Source organism: Anser anser, assembly GCF_964211835.1.
Source record: "Anser anser genome assembly, chromosome: 5".
Classification (NCBI taxonomy): Eukaryota; Metazoa; Chordata; class Aves; order Anseriformes; family Anatidae; genus Anser; species Anser anser.
Window position 1 is genome coordinate 59,927,312 of NC_139725.1, and position 15,319 is coordinate 59,942,630.

General features: G+C 42.6%; 1 protein-coding gene across 2 annotated transcripts in view; it reads left to right on the top strand.

Annotated features, from left to right (window-relative positions):
* The window catches only part of LOC310900732 (inositol 1,4,5-trisphosphate receptor-interacting protein-like 1), a 90,506-nt gene that overhangs the window by 60,368 nt on the left and 14,819 nt on the right, over positions 1–15,319 (top strand). The window contains exons 6-8 of one of the 2 annotated variants that reach the window (XM_083839139.1): positions 2,956–3,945; positions 4,221–7,409; positions 13,787–14,185. The gene's annotated coding sequence lies outside the window, so the exon portion shown is untranslated. Of the gene's footprint in view, positions 1–2,955; positions 3,946–4,220; positions 7,410–13,786; positions 14,186–14,467; positions 14,638–15,319 lie in introns of those variants that run through there. The other variant, XM_083839140.1, reaches the window with a different exon arrangement.

Here is a 15,319-nt window from a genome sequence, read left to right on the forward strand (position 1 = left end):
TAAGAGGCTGAGATAATTTTTATAGCACCCACAGTTGTTTGTGGGCGCTGTTGTAATTCTCAGCTAGGGCTGCAAGTGAGAAGGAGAACTTCTGGTCCTGTCTCTAAAGTAAATACCAGCAGTTCGGGTTTCTGAGGATATGTTTGTGCTGCAGCCATATCTGAGACTACCAAGGGGTAGAGACAGACCCAGCCTCGCCGTGGAACAGCCAGCTGGGTGTGAGTAGAGACTAGCTGCCGCTGTGTAGAACACCTTCCTCAGCTCACTGCTTAGGTATCTATTTTCGCTGGAAAATGTTGAAGCCTAATGTTGCCTGTATTGCTGTCCAGAGCTAATGTTGCTGTGGTCTACAGTACTCAGCAATGACAGCATGGAGACATATGGGCCCAAATTTGTGCCAACTAGTGGGACACAGTTCATATAGGTGCCCAAGCTGGGGGTACGGTTGTGTTGTTGCTGGTAGTGGATGAAGAGATCCACCCCTCCAAAGACCCCAGACACCCCCCAAATGTGCTTATCTAGTGAGAGCTTAGATGGCTGTGTCTTTGGAAATGGATAATATCAGTATCTCTGAGATACCTTGAGAGATAATTCATCTCTTGTACATCTTTAGTCATCTTTCATAAACTTTCTGCATTTGATCTGTCTCCCCTGGGACTCTCAAGTTGCAAACCCAGTGTCTTTAAAAAACAAAGAAACCAACAGCAGCCCCAAACCCTCTGAAAAATAAATCTCTCAGTAAGGAACTTACCCCTAAGAATTGCTTTGGCCCAGCATTTCCTATGTGTGATATTAAACTCACTCCTGCACCACCAACAAATTTAAGATTCGGTTATCTCAGGGATTGCAACAGAGCTCAGAAAATCTGCAGGTCTCAAACGAGACTTGCAGATTACACAGGAGGATTTCTTTGTCTCTGGTCACAGCCAATTTACAGCCCCCACCACTGATCTGCAGCCCAGAGGAAAAAGGTCAGTTGCAAAAACAGGGTTTGGAGCAAGAAGGGCCCTGCTGCTTACAATATCTTCCAGGGACTGGGGGACAATAAGTGTCTCTCCCCACCTAGTGGTCATCGAGAGATTTCTAATAGAGCAGTAGCCTGAACCAGAGGGGTTAGCAGCCTTCTAAAAGTGATGCATTTTGATTATTTTTTTCCGTGCCAGCACCGGGAGGAGGTGGTTGCTGTCTATTGTATCCAGCTGGGATGAAAGCAGGGAGAAGGACTGGGTTTCCAATACACTCCTCCTCAAAATATAGGGAGGGTAAGAAGCTGAACTGATGGTAGGAAATGATTGTAAGAAATGATCAGGCGGTGGACACTAATTTTTTTTTTTTTTTCTCCATAATTCACCTGCTGTTGGTTTTGTGGTGAGTGAGAGCAAATTTTAAATGTGACAGGAGCAGAAATATCTTCATTGCTTGACGGCTTGTTTGGCCTGGCTGTGGGTAATTCTTTCCGCAAACAATGCGGCGTTGGGCGAGGGGAGAGGAACGTGAAATTAAAATGCATGTGGATGTTAAGCAAAGCTGATGCTTGTCTAAATTTGAATAAGGGAGCAAAGAGAGTAAGTAGTGAAAACAGAGTTGTTTGAATTCTTCCCATTCCAGCGCCCTAAGGTGTTACCAGTAGCATGGAAAAAATATATATGAGGCAAAAATGTGACTGCAGTATTAACACAATGCATTCCACTCCCTTCCCTGAGACCATTCATACAGAGTCTGCATGGCTGTTAAATCATCCTCTTTGGGAAAGCAGTGTGTTTTTTTTTGTTTGTTTGTTTGTTTTGTATTTTTGCCACTCCCCTTTTAAAACAGGCCATGAAACAGAGCAAATAGAGTAGCCAGGTGTACCTGCAGCCCCGAAAGTACCTTGCTGTGACTTTGCACTACTCACGTATGGCTCTCTGCCTCAGGGCTAGATGATCTTTCATCGTCTTTTCCAGTGTAGTGTGAAATAAGGATAATGATACTTGTGTGAATAAAACTTGGAAAATCAAAGCTGAAATGTGTAATTAAGGATTTCAATTTCATCGCAAGTACTGGCTGAGGCTAATTCTCAGCAGGGCCACTTGGTCACCCTTCCCTCCAGCTAGAGGAAACCCTGTGGCTGAGTCCTCCTGTTCTGCACATGGACAGGAGCAGGGGTCTCAGCTCATGCAGCTGCTCTTTCCCCCAGCGGGCTAATTTCCCAGAAAACTCCTATAGAAAATCCCTAGAGCTTAAGGCTGTGCTGAGTATTTTTTTTTCCTTTCCTCTGAATGCAGAGACTTGACATGAGTAAAGGGAGCTGCTTTCCCTGGAGGCAGGTGGGGGCTCAGGAGGGGACAGCAATTCAAGGAGGGCTGTGTGCAGGGGGCTTAGCTGCATTCTGCACCCCATCATATCGGCCAGCCCCAGCTCAGGAGACCATGCTCATCCCATTCACCTTCCTCCTCCTCGGGGAAAGGACATACAGAGTCTGCATATTTCACATCACAGAGATCAGATGCAGGGGAAGGGTCTGCATTTGGATTGATTCTGGCTTTATGTGGCTTGGCCTATAAATACTTGAGGCTCCTGCATGAACGCAGCACCCAGAATATAGAAATCTGTATTTCCCAGCTTCACAGGAAGAGGTTTGTGGTGTGTCCTCAGGTGAGCTTCAGGGTCACCAGCTGGGTAGGGACCCAGGGACAGCTCCGGTTGCAGCTCCACCAACTCAACCCAGATACCTGCTTCATCCCTCACTGATGGACCTTCTCCTCCTGCACACCCCAGGGAGTGTGGGACAGCTGCTGTCCTCTGAGATTTCTTATAATTCCCCCAAACAGATAGTCTAAGCAAGAAGCTCATATAATAAATCATCTTGCCTGAGAACTGAACTACTCTGAGCTTTACCAGGTTGGTAGGAGCTGAGTTTGTTTTTAATAAAACCCTGAAAATGTTTTTCTTTTTTTTTTTTTTTTCATGTGAAAGCCCTGTGGCACCATGATAAGGGGTCAAACTGTCCTGTGGCTCAGGTGAGGAGGTGAGAGAAGTCTGGCAGAGCGTCTCCACGTGCCACCCGATGCTATCTTTCTGAAAGGTACAGCGGCACAAGTCTGGAATGGAAGAAGAGCAAGGTGAATTTCTTCCTTGTCTCAACCATAATTATTATTTTCTCCACTTGATTCTACAGAGACCTTTCATGTTACAGTGGTACAATAAAGCCGATGGAAATAAATGTGCATCTTCCCTCCAGCTCTCTTATCAATACCTTTGTACAACGATAAATAACAGGAAAGCAGAGTTCGCTTGTCAGTGTTACCAGCTGTCATTGCTTTCTTTAAACATACAGTCATATATATTTCAGTCTTCTTTATTGCTGACTTCTCTGAAATAAATAACAACATGAGATGGGGCTGTGGACACATTGTCTTACCTAAGACAAGATCTTAAATAAAGACTTCTAAATAAGGTATTACTGACAGCCAGGTGTTAGATATCTTGCTTTTTTATTCTTATTTTCAGTAGTTGTTTTATTTTCAGGGCGTGCCAGAGAAACTAGTCAAAAGCAAACCAGGTTGCTAATTAGTCTCAAATTAGGTTATGTTGACAGCTAACCCTAATTTACACTTCGACACTTAGAAGGGTGTGTGTACTTGTTGATACCTCGCTGGTCTGGCACAGCCCTGTAAGCATTGTAGGGGAGAGCATCCCCTTCCCCATCAGCACCCCATTTTCTGCCCCTTGCCTGGTCACAGCTGGTTCTGGCTTGTCTGTGGCCTCTGCTTGACCAGACACCACACTCGTGTCCTGATGTTCCCAGCGGGTCCAGAGGCCTTCTGCATGTTCCTGGAGTTTTACTTCCCATCGTTAACGTGAGTAACGTGACAACAGTGAGTGCAATTGAGCAGCATGGACACTTCAGGATCCAACATGCCATCAGTTTGAGGACAACTTGTTGGGATGTGCTTTTGCAGGCAGGTGCCCATGGAAACCATGTTTTTCTAGCTTGTCATGACTGAAATCAAGATACCCAACATCTGCTACCTCCCCCTTTCCCAGTCATACCATCAACGAGGGAAATGAGTTTGGGTTTGGTACAATATGTTCCTGACGTATCCGCTCTGGCTTTTTTTAGTCTCTTTATTTTCCTCCTGCTGTTTATAACAAGATTGTTTAATAATTTGCTCTAGTCTCTTTCCAGACTGACAGTTTTATGGTTCCCCAGCTTCTCATTTTCCACCTTTAAAAGGGAGAAGCACTCTGTTTACCCTCCTGGTATGTGGCACAAGCGATTTCACACGAAGGAGCAGCAAAATGATATTGCATTATGACAAGGACTCTGAGTCATTGTGAGGATTAACCAGGAAGCACGGCGGCGAGGGGACAGTAGCGATGTAGCAGGTAGCACTGTCCCACCTTTGCAGAGGGTTGCGTGAAGCTGGGCAGAGCCACACAGTGGCAGTGGGATCAGGATGGCTGCAGAGAGAAAAGAGAATGGCAAGGACAAGCACTGAAGACACTGGATTGTCAGTGGTATCCAACAATGTTGGTGTTTGGCTTTGGGTATTTTGGCGTTTCAGAAGTGCAATGTTGACTTGGTGCGTGGCTCTCCATCTCCCAGTGTGGAAAAGCTAAACATTCCTTTTCCAGCATGCACTGATGGTCTGAAAGAACTAAAAGGCCAATAGATGACATCTAGCTTTGATCATTGCCAAGTTAATCCCTGATGTTAAAAAAAAAAAAAAAGGAAGAAAGAAAGAACACTCTAGTTTAATAAAAAATGAATTAACTTCCCACACATCTTATTTGAAAGATTTTTTTTTTCATGACATTACTTTGTTGATCTGTTTGGGGGGATTAGGTACTGGGACATGATGTTTGTACAGACTTTCTCAATAAGCTATGTTAGGCACAAATATCCCTTAAGAAAACTATTCTGTTCTTGCTGTTGATAACTGTATCCTTTTTTATTATTCAGAACATGAGAATACAAGACAAAAAAACAGAGAATCCAGAAGATATCTGGTTTGTAAATAACTTTATAATTTTCCCTTTTTCTGTCTTCGTGTTTACAGGACAAAATGTTTAAATCCAAGCGTACCTTCGCTAGACTGTATCAGTGTTTATAGAGCCTGTTTTTCACAACTTAGAAAATGAAAGTTCAGGGAAATTCCATCATTCTGGTGGTAATGAATTTCAGGTCTAACACCCCTGATGTGTACCAGCACATGAAATATTTGTTCATTTAGTGTTGAGCGGGTGTTGTGACGGTATTGTGGTTGTTTCTGAGTTCATTCATTCGAGAATAATGTTTCTCTCTTTACAGTGCAGAACTGTGGCTCAGCCTTAGCCCCTTGCTATGATATTTAGGTCCTGCGCATAGGCATTCAAGCCAGTACAGTACGGAAAACAAAGGGATGATTGAATTCCTGAAGGCAAGGGCATATTTAAGTGTTTGCAGGATCAACAACTTAATTTCTCCTTTTAGAGTAAAAAGTAACCCTAGCATTGTTAACTACAGTACGCACAGTTAACTACAGTACATTGCAACGTGATGGATTACAGCCTACAAAACGAAGAAAGCCACTGAAAATACATTGCAACTTCTAATTACCAGTTTTTTCTGTACTGTGACAACAACTATGGAAGAAATCTTTGATCTCATAATAGAGCCTGGATTCTCTTTTTCTTACTTACTGCAGCAAACAGGAAGGGGATATTACCTGCTTTCATGCTAACTCCCTAGATAGCACTATTACTTGCTGTTCCATGCAGGGTTACAGAACAGCTTTGCACGACAGACGCTACTTCTTTTTTGGCATAGCTTTGGAGAGGTAGCGCATGGTTTGTGTTGGTCATGTTCTTATTGTCACTTAATAAAAAGACTTGTAAACCTGCCCTCCCACGTCACACATAGCAGTGCATTTGGGGCCAGGTCCCCACCTGGTCTGAAGTGGCCTGGTGAGCTGAGGCTGTGCTGAAGGTGATGGCTACAGCCCAGGCTCTCCCCTTGGCCACCTTCCCTGTGCCCCTCTCCTCCCTCTTGGCGTCAGGCTGGGCTCTGTGCCCCCCGCACTACCAGCACCCCAACTTTGGGCTGCCTCTGCTTTGTGCTTAATAAGGCACAAGGGGACATCAGTGGCTCCATGCACAGCTCTGCTCCTGAGAGCCACCGGCAGGAGCACTTCACAGCCTGCTGGGCCAGCTCACCTGCGCACATCGTTGGAGCTGTGCATCAAGCTGGGAACGAATGGACAATAAAGTGTATAAACCTATGCTGAGAGGTAAGCAAGATTACCTAATCAAAACCCTAATTTAATTCTGCCATCTCCTTCTTTTCTTCACACCAGGAGTTTTAGGTAACCTTTACTGACGGCATTTAGCTTCCTTTTTCACTGCATTTCTACAATGTTTTTCCATGCTACAAACAAAAGCATTTTAAAATAGCTATTTTTTCTCAGTACTAAAGCAGCTGCATCATGTTCCCAAGTCAAATATCCCAATTATTTAAAGCAGATCTCTTCTTCATTCCTTCAGTATTTCGTCAGCAGAAATTAAGTCAATGGAGAAATGTGATGGCTGCAAAGTTCAGTTTCCATATTGCCATTGCAGAGAGCTCTCAGTCAAGTGTCTGCAGTCAAACACTAACTGCAGCCAAGTTCATAGACTATTGGAGACACCATAAGGGAGTCTCACAGGAGAGACTGAAGCTCGGTCATGGAGGTACCCCTTTTTCCCTTAAAAAGCAGTTAAAAGAGGAAGATTTTTTCTGCCAAGTCACTGGTGGTATTGAGAAAGAGAAGTCCTTTGGAAAAGCCTAACTGCGTGCTGGTGTGCAGTACATAAATGGATGGAGACCAGCTGCAAAACACACACACCTCGGTTCATGGGGAGGTGACCTAAGAGTAAACCCAGGAAAATTCATCCCCTGCTTTGCACATACACAGAAGTTTCAGATCTCTCCATTGCCAGGGGATGGGAGTCCATTAACAGCTCCAAAAGGCAGGCAACAAGCTCCATGCTGGGGCTAAGAGGCCTTTACTTCATTTTTGCTCATTTGTAGGGGTTGGTATCACTTGAAGACTGAGAGGCAGCACTAGATAGGAAAAATTTTAAAAGGAAATTCCAGGATATATTCAAGTGCTAACAGGGTGGTGTCTGGGAAAGTGTTTAAAAAGGGGAAATGAGCAACACATCTAAGAAAACAAATGAACATTCACTGAAGATTTGAGGGAGAGGACTAAACTGACTGAGGGTGTTGTTTCACTGGCTTCTTTTGTGTTCACTGGGATGAATTTGGCTCCAATTATATAAATGACAAAAGCAGGTCAAAAGATAATTTTCTGTTTTATTTATACAGAGCCTTGCTCTCGGTGGTTGCTGTTCACAACTAAGGCTCGGGAATGGTTTCGTAATGCAAGTAATGAAGACTAATAGTGCAGGTGAATTGTTTTGCATCTGATGTGCAGGAATAGTTTAAAAATTGTGATGATGTAACTGGGAAATCTGTGCTCATTTTAAAGTTCCAGGTGGTTTTGGAATTAACTCTGATTTTCTGAATAAAAATACCTGATGCAGCATCTTCAGAACGTCTGTACTTGAATCGTGGCTGTCTTGTCACTTATGATGACCAAGGTATATAGTTTCTTCTGCTCTTCCAGAAAACGTGATTTACGGCTTTGTATGGTGCACCAAGAGTAGCAAAATGAGAATTAAGTCAGGAAGAGGCAGTCTTGAGTGTTGTGCAAGGACTGGGCCCGGATTTGGTTAATTGCTTTACATGGAAAGATGCTCTCACTTTAGCAGTGAAATCACTGGGTTGCATGTTATCTGGCAAGTCTAGCAGTTGACACAAAGGAACTGAACTCTTGAAACCACCTGTCCACTGATGACTGTACAGTTGGATTTTTCCTTCTCAGTCTCTGTTTTCTACATGCACATTGTTTTCTTGGCTGATGCCTGAGGTCTTGCTAAGATTCAGGCTGAAGTTCCGTTCAGTCTACTGAGTTTGGTAGATAGCTCCCCTGGGAAGGGGAAGGGGTGAGCAGAAAAGATGAGACTGCAGGGCAGCACACCCTCATCTTCCTTCCTTTCTTAGGGATTCTGCACTGGGATAGGGAACCACCTCATGTTGCCTTTCAAGAACAGGTTTTTATTTATCACTTTTCATATGCAGATTCCTATACATATATATATATATATGATTTTTTTTTTCTGTGAAAGTACATTTAAATGCATTAATTATAGCCTTTTTCTATTTGTTACCATTTGTGACCTTGTAAAAATTAATCTGTGGGCCCTGGGCAGCAAACTGGAGTATATCCCACAGCAAATTGCTTGAAGCAGCCAGCCACAATGTAGTGTCTGAAAACACATTGCATCCTTCTCTGAGCACCTTGCAGTTTGTGTGTCTGTGTGTGTTAACACACAGCCAGGAAAGGACTTTCAACAGATTTCCTGGTGCTCTCGTTCACGGACCCCATATGCATTTTCCATGAAAGAAAGGTTTGGTGGAAACTCTGCTTTGCAAAATTCCTGGATGCCTTTTTGCCTTCCTGATGTCAATTTACAGGAAAGGTTGGTGTAGCCCTTTGTAACATTAGGAAGCAGTTTTGATTAATATGAGTTACCTGTGTGTTATGTTTGGTTTATTTTCTAAGCCTGGCTGGAAAATGGAACAAATTGTTGCAAGGAGACTGGTAAACTCCTGTGGTGTAGGAGAACTGCATGAGTTTTTGAACCCCAAGCAGTAGTGATCAGAAGGTAAAATCTCAGGTGGAAAAAGAAGAAAAATTTCCAATGACATGTTGTACCAAGCTTTTGAATAGTGTGTATAAGGGGCATCAGAAGCCCAGTATAGAGGGTTATTTGAGCCTGGGCTAGAGGAACCTCAGTGAGCAGGTGCCAATGGCCAGCCTGGTGCATAGATACGTGGCTCATGCCCATTTTGAGTGAGTGCATCTGATTTTGTGCTTGAGCAATGACTGCTGAACATCTTAATCTTTTCTTAATTCTGGTTATTGTTGAATGATCTCTTCTCTGTCTTTTCTCCAGGGAAATGTTAAATTATTCTTTTTTTTTTTTTTCCTTCCCCCCCCCTCCCGGCTGTCTACCAGTGTTTATCCCTCCCTGGAAGAAATCCAAGTATTGTAATTAAGGCACTGGGAACAGTATGAGGTTTGATCAGTAGATAAAACATAATTATAGCAGACCTGTGAGTCTCTCTGCAGTAAATATTTTAGCACCTTGGGCCAAATCCTCCATTAACATTAGCAGAGTTATTGGACATCACACTGTCTTACAACAACTGGGAATCTGTGCAAAACTGCATAGACAGATCCAGTGTGGTTGTGTGGGAATACATCTACCCCTGTCCCCCCCCACCAAAAATAATAATAAAAAAATAACCTTATTAAGATGATGAGGTGCAATTTCTGTGCAGTTCAGATTAAATTTGTTGTTGCTGTTGTTTAGTTAGTGGTTTTTTTTTATTATTAATTTTTTTTTTTATTATTATTATTTTTTTTTTATTTTTAATTTTTTTACATTCTGTAACACACACTTGCTTATCTTTTTTCCCCTGGCTGTTTTTGAACATCCTGAAATAGAATTATATCTATATGGGTAAAATTTTCAAAAATAATCTGTTTAGTCGCAGTGTTGAGTACACTGTTTCATAGTTGGCTTGCATATGTTAATCAGGCAAGCGCTGTAACTTATACCTTAATTGGGGCGCTTAGGTGAGGGTATGTGGTAGAAGCATTTCTCAGACAAAAATCACAGAGAAGATTGTTTTGGAGAACAGCACCAAACTGGCTGAATATTCCCCAAATTCCACTGTTTCTGGGTATCTTGTTTACCTCCCTGCTGAGGTCCTGAGCCTATTTCCATGCCATAGCTAGTGGCAATTGCTATTTGTGGCCTTCCTGACCAGTGAAAATGCTGTAACGGGAGGTCAGCCACGTCCCCCAAGGTCTTCCCCAGCTGTGAGACTTGGGGGAGCCTGACATTAAGTATTATTCACTGAACCAGCAAAGTACCAGATGTTGTCCTGCTGACTCCTCACCGCTCTGGGGTGGATCGAAGGCTGTAGAGGGACATGGAGGAAAATCATCTGCCACAGACATGAAAAGAGAAGGACTTCTGGGAAGAACAACCCCCCTGCATGTGATGGAAAAGTCTCCAAGGAGACCAAATGGATGAACCATAACACAGTTTGAGAAGCTGTCCCCTCCCAAGGCTGTGTTGACAGTCCTTTCAGCTAGTCAAGACCTACTTCCTAAAGGATCTAAAGATTTTGCTGCTGAACAAATAAAGTGACCTGGTGGGGAGGATGAGCCCCACTGCCAGGTCTCTCCAATGAGCAGAGCTTTTTGTCCTGCTGCTGCCTGATAGAGAGGCTAAAATGTTTCCAAAATATTTCCGAAGGGAGACCTTTGCTGAAGAAAGAGAGCCGAACAACCAGTTTTCTACCTTGTCACAGATGGCATTAAGATAACATCTTATATAAAAATGAACATTTAACCCATTGGGCAACCAACTTCCTCCTGTCCATCTTCATGCAGTCACTTGCAGAAATGACTTGCTTAATATTTCTGAGGGTGCTCTCCAACGGATTGCATCTCACTCTGCAGGGGTTGTTCAGAAACTAGAAGGCATAGAAATCAAGACAAAAGGAAACAAAGATGAAAATCAAAAAGAAAGTGAGTTTAAGACCATGAAAGTCCTATGGCACTTGCTGCTTGCTTTAAGTTTGTGGCACAACTCCTGCAGGAAGGGTTCTGCAGCAAAGGCAACAGTTGGTAATAGACAGCTTATAGCATAATAGAGGAAACAAATCCCTTGATATGTCTTGCTTCAAAAGCAGGACCAATAACCTAGTGTATTCCAAGCAAGGACATTGCGACTAATACACTAGAGAGTTTAAAGAAAGCATTGAATAACAATGCAACATTATTAGAATAGGAAGAAAAATAGTCTCATTAAAATGGTATGTCCTAGCCTGATCCTTTATGAAACAAAGGTTCCAGGGAGCTGAGGGTGAAAGGTGAGTCTATAACCCTTCCTGTATTAAGATATAACATAAAATAATTAATATAATACAATATGAAAGGGCTTTCTTTTGTTCTCTAAAAACAAGGTCCAGGGCTCAGCTGGCCCTTCTGGGTGGCCCCTATTCTTATGTGGGGCTGATACAAAAACTCTTACCTCAAGTTTATGCCTGCACTGTGTGCATGATCAAAGAGAGAACTGCAATGATATTTAAAGTCATCGGAAAGCCGCATGTCTATAAAAGAAGTATTTCATTATGATGCAGAGATGCCAAAAGCATCATTTCCCTTCAAGGTTTGCCAACTCATTTGAAATAAGACGTAAAGGATGCATCTGTGCAAAGGCTTGCAGTTATACAGCTGCAAGAGAGGGAAACCAGTTGTTTATTCCTTCAGAAGTCTTGCATTTACAAAAGTAAACAATGCACAGATTGAAAAGGATGTATCCCATACCATACGCAAAGGCTGTCTACATCTATCTGTGAGCACTCATACTGGAAAGCTGTGGTTGGCTCTGACCATAAGATTTTGGAAGCAATAATGAGAAATGATTGTGGCAGCACCAATGCATCTATAAAACATAGTGATGTTCCCATAGAAATATGCTACTGTGGTTAAATACAGACCAGGAAAAAATATACCCCATGCAGATTTCTTGATCAGATGGTTTTTGGCAGCGGGTAACAATTAGGAGAAATTTTCAGGCGTAAATTAACTTTGTTTGGACTAAGTGGCATTTGTGAGCTACGTAAAGCCCAGCCATGCCAAATGCTCAGTTGTCCTCAATCATTTCATTGTGTTTCAGTGTTACAGTGGCTGTGAAAGGAAGAGTCGACAGTTGTAGGTTGTGTTGGGGATCCACACTCACAAAGACAAAAATTGTCCATTTTGGCAACACAAGTTTCACAAACAGCAAAGAAGGGCCAAGAAATAAGAAGTGACACTGTATCTCTGACAACCTTCATTTTTATGGGATATTTTTGTCCTCTGAGACAGAGCTTGGTAGTGCTGATTGAAATGAGATGCTTATTTTGTTGAAACTAAAAAAAGATCAAACTGTCTGCAATTAGAGTTTTCAGTTGTGGGTTTATTATTATTTTATTATTTTTATTTTTCCATTTAGCTCAAGGACTATTATTGGAAACTGCCAGTAGGAGCTATAGAAAAGACTTGCTACTTCCACCCTGTTATTTATATGTATAAGAGTTACCTCTTGCAGAAATGCTTATTGTTTGGCATAGTTCATTTTTGTTTTGTTTTCCTGGAAGCCAAGTGTATCAATAATGAGATTTATTGTGCTTTTTTTTTCTTTTTTTTTTTCTTTGAATCAGTCTTGATGGCAGCTGCTACCCTCAGATTAGTCATCAAACAAACAAAGCTTTCAGTTCATATATTTGGCTCAGGGTTCAAAGAGCAACTAGACAAAGTAATGGAGGAAGAACCTGTCAATGGGTACTAAGTGCAAAGAAAGCACTTGTTTTGGGAAGCTCCTATACTGCAAAGTATAACAGCTTTGGAGGATAACCTGGCACTGTATATTCATATACCTACTAAGTTATTGTATTCCTTCTCATATATCTGTTCTTGGCCAGTATTGGAAAGAGGACAATGGGTCTTTCACATGAGGCAGTATCTCAGTTTTTTGTCCATGTGTTCTTATTCCATGTCATAAAAACACAGCAGCTTTTCTGCTTCTAACACCTTTCTCAGCAGCCACACCTCTGATTTGTGGAGCTACATTGGCTCTACATCACAAGAGAAAATAAAACTGCCTCCCTAGCTTGTTGATATGGTAATCTGCTTGCCAAAGGTTGCATGTGAAATGCAAAATGAACAGGATGTACTGAAATGAAAAGAGAGTGCAGTTAGGGACATCCCCCTCATCCACTGCTGCCCTCCCCCCAGAGCTGTTTGGAAACTGTCACATTTTGAAAGTAACCATTAAAAATCAAAAAGACGGGTCATAAAACCTCATGAAAATCCCTTTAAAAGACTAATACTGGTTCACATATTTCATTAAATAACAACCAGAGCAGTGAACCATTTGTGGCTGGCTTGGGTCATGTGAGCTCATTTGTGGCTTGACTTTCTCTTGATGAAATTCCTTGTGAGAGCTCTTCTCAAAGAGAGAAAAGAAATAAGTTAGGTTCACATATCAGGCTCAATCAGGTTGCCCAAATTATCATTTTTCACTGCTGTCAGGGAATCAGAAACATCCCTGCACCTTCTCCTCAGCCCCAAGCGCCATTCTGGCATGAATAGCATTTGGACCAGGTGAGTGTAAAGAAGTGTATGGTAGCAGCAGGCCAGTGGAAAGTTTAATGAAATGGTTCAGACCACTACAGCAACTACATGGGGTCATCTGGCTATATAAGTCTCGAAAACCTTCATATTAAAAACAGCCGGTGGACCCCCTGAGGTTGTGTCCCCCTGGCCAAGAGACATGGTCAGTGCTATTCCTGCTTGGTGCAATCAAGTTGCTTTGGTACAGCGACAAGCAGGACAAACACCTCCTCCATGGGTAAAGGCGTGTGATTTGGCTGAAGAAGTACCCAGATACTGCTTAGGATGGAAAAGATGTATCTGGAGATGGCTAAATAAACTTGCACTGAGAGGTTTCTACCCTTATGTGATGCTATTTGGATTAGTCCTGTTCACATCAATGGAACTGGAGTGGTGTATGTACATTTGTGTTAGTCTAGCTGGAAAATATCCAAGATGTCTAGATAAAATTAATATTTTTCTTCTTCTTCTTCTCAATTTTGCAGTCAAAAATGGAAGTTTGATAACTGAGGAAAACAATTAATCAAAGAACCTTTCAAAAAGGGAAACTGTAACTTAAGATTTGCTGCCCTAACAGATGTCTTAAGTTAGTTGGAACAGGTCATCCACGTGAGGAATCCCAGAAGGATGTAAGTAAGGCTCCTCCTATTTTATACTAGCACTCTTCAAGCAAGTCCACCAATTTTTCTATTGTTTATTAAGGTCTTCTGTGTTCTTTTATAGACATCTGCTCAGCAGGAAGCAGTACTCAGCCTCTGCCTTTGACGGCCCAGGCAGGATTGTGTGCCATCTTTGACACGCTGCTCCCTCAGAGCCTGGGAAAGCAGTAAGAAATATGAGATGTCCTGCAAGAATGTGGAAGACATCATCTGTCTTGGAGCTTGGTGAGTTTCCGGCAAATTTTACTTATGGTCCAGATTCATATTAATTCCTCAAAATCTGCCATTTGAGAGGCTCCGAGCTAAGAAAACTGGAGGAAATTGAAAATCAGCATAAACCAGTGTCACCCTTGCACACAGGTTCTGAGTTATTTGGGGCCTCCTAGCTGAAGGGGAAAGCTTAAGATATCCCCGTGAACCTAGTGAAAATGTCTCCTCAATGCAAAGCAGCTGTCAAAAGCTAACAACAGTAAGCAAGCTGTGTTAGCAAGGGAATAGGGAGTAATACAGAAAATCTGATGGCTTGACAAGTTAATCAAAGCTGGGCAGCAGTTTAAGAAACCTCAGAAGGATATAAAACAGAGCTGCTCAAATGATTTCTACTGAGAGCTGCTGGATGGATTTAAGTGCTGGAGGCAGTTGGGTCATTTCATCTCCAGGAGGATGGCAGGTTATACGTGAGTGCTGGGGAGAGGGAATGGAAGTTGCTTTGCAGCACTGAAGTGGGACTGGGTGATGTTCTGGTCCTGTGCAAGAAGGGGAGCTCCTGTTTTGCCTGGGGAGATTTATGGGGCTGAAATGGGGTTTGGTAAAATGAAGAGAAGGAGGTGTAGGGATAGCTTCTTAAAGAGGGGATAAGAGAAGGAAAATGAAAGGAAATTTCTGGAGCCAAGGGGGAAGCACACAGGGGTCTATGTGAAGATAGGCTGGTGGAGGAGGGGGCCTATAGTTGGGTTTGGAGATTGAGAAAGCAGAGAATACATTTTGCAGCTGGTCCTTCTTTAATAGCAAATAACTTTATTAGACCTTGCTCCCATCTTGGCAGCAGGGGAAGGAAAATAAAGGAATGTTGCACTCAAATACCTAGCACAGCCCACCAGCAACAAAGAAGCATTTTCACCATTACGAAAGGTGCAGAGAGCAGGAATAGAGCAGGAATGACGGGTGAGCAGGCATGGGGGCTGGCAAAGAACCAGATTGTGAAGCCAGTGTGACAAACTCCCAGAGAACTGGGAATGCAGCAGAGCTGGGATGTTGCAATGTGGTAATTCAGTGTTAACACCTAAGGAAATTATGGAGGTTATTGCCCTGAACAGGGCTTCAGAACATAAAGAATGACTTGGAGCTTCAGGATATGGG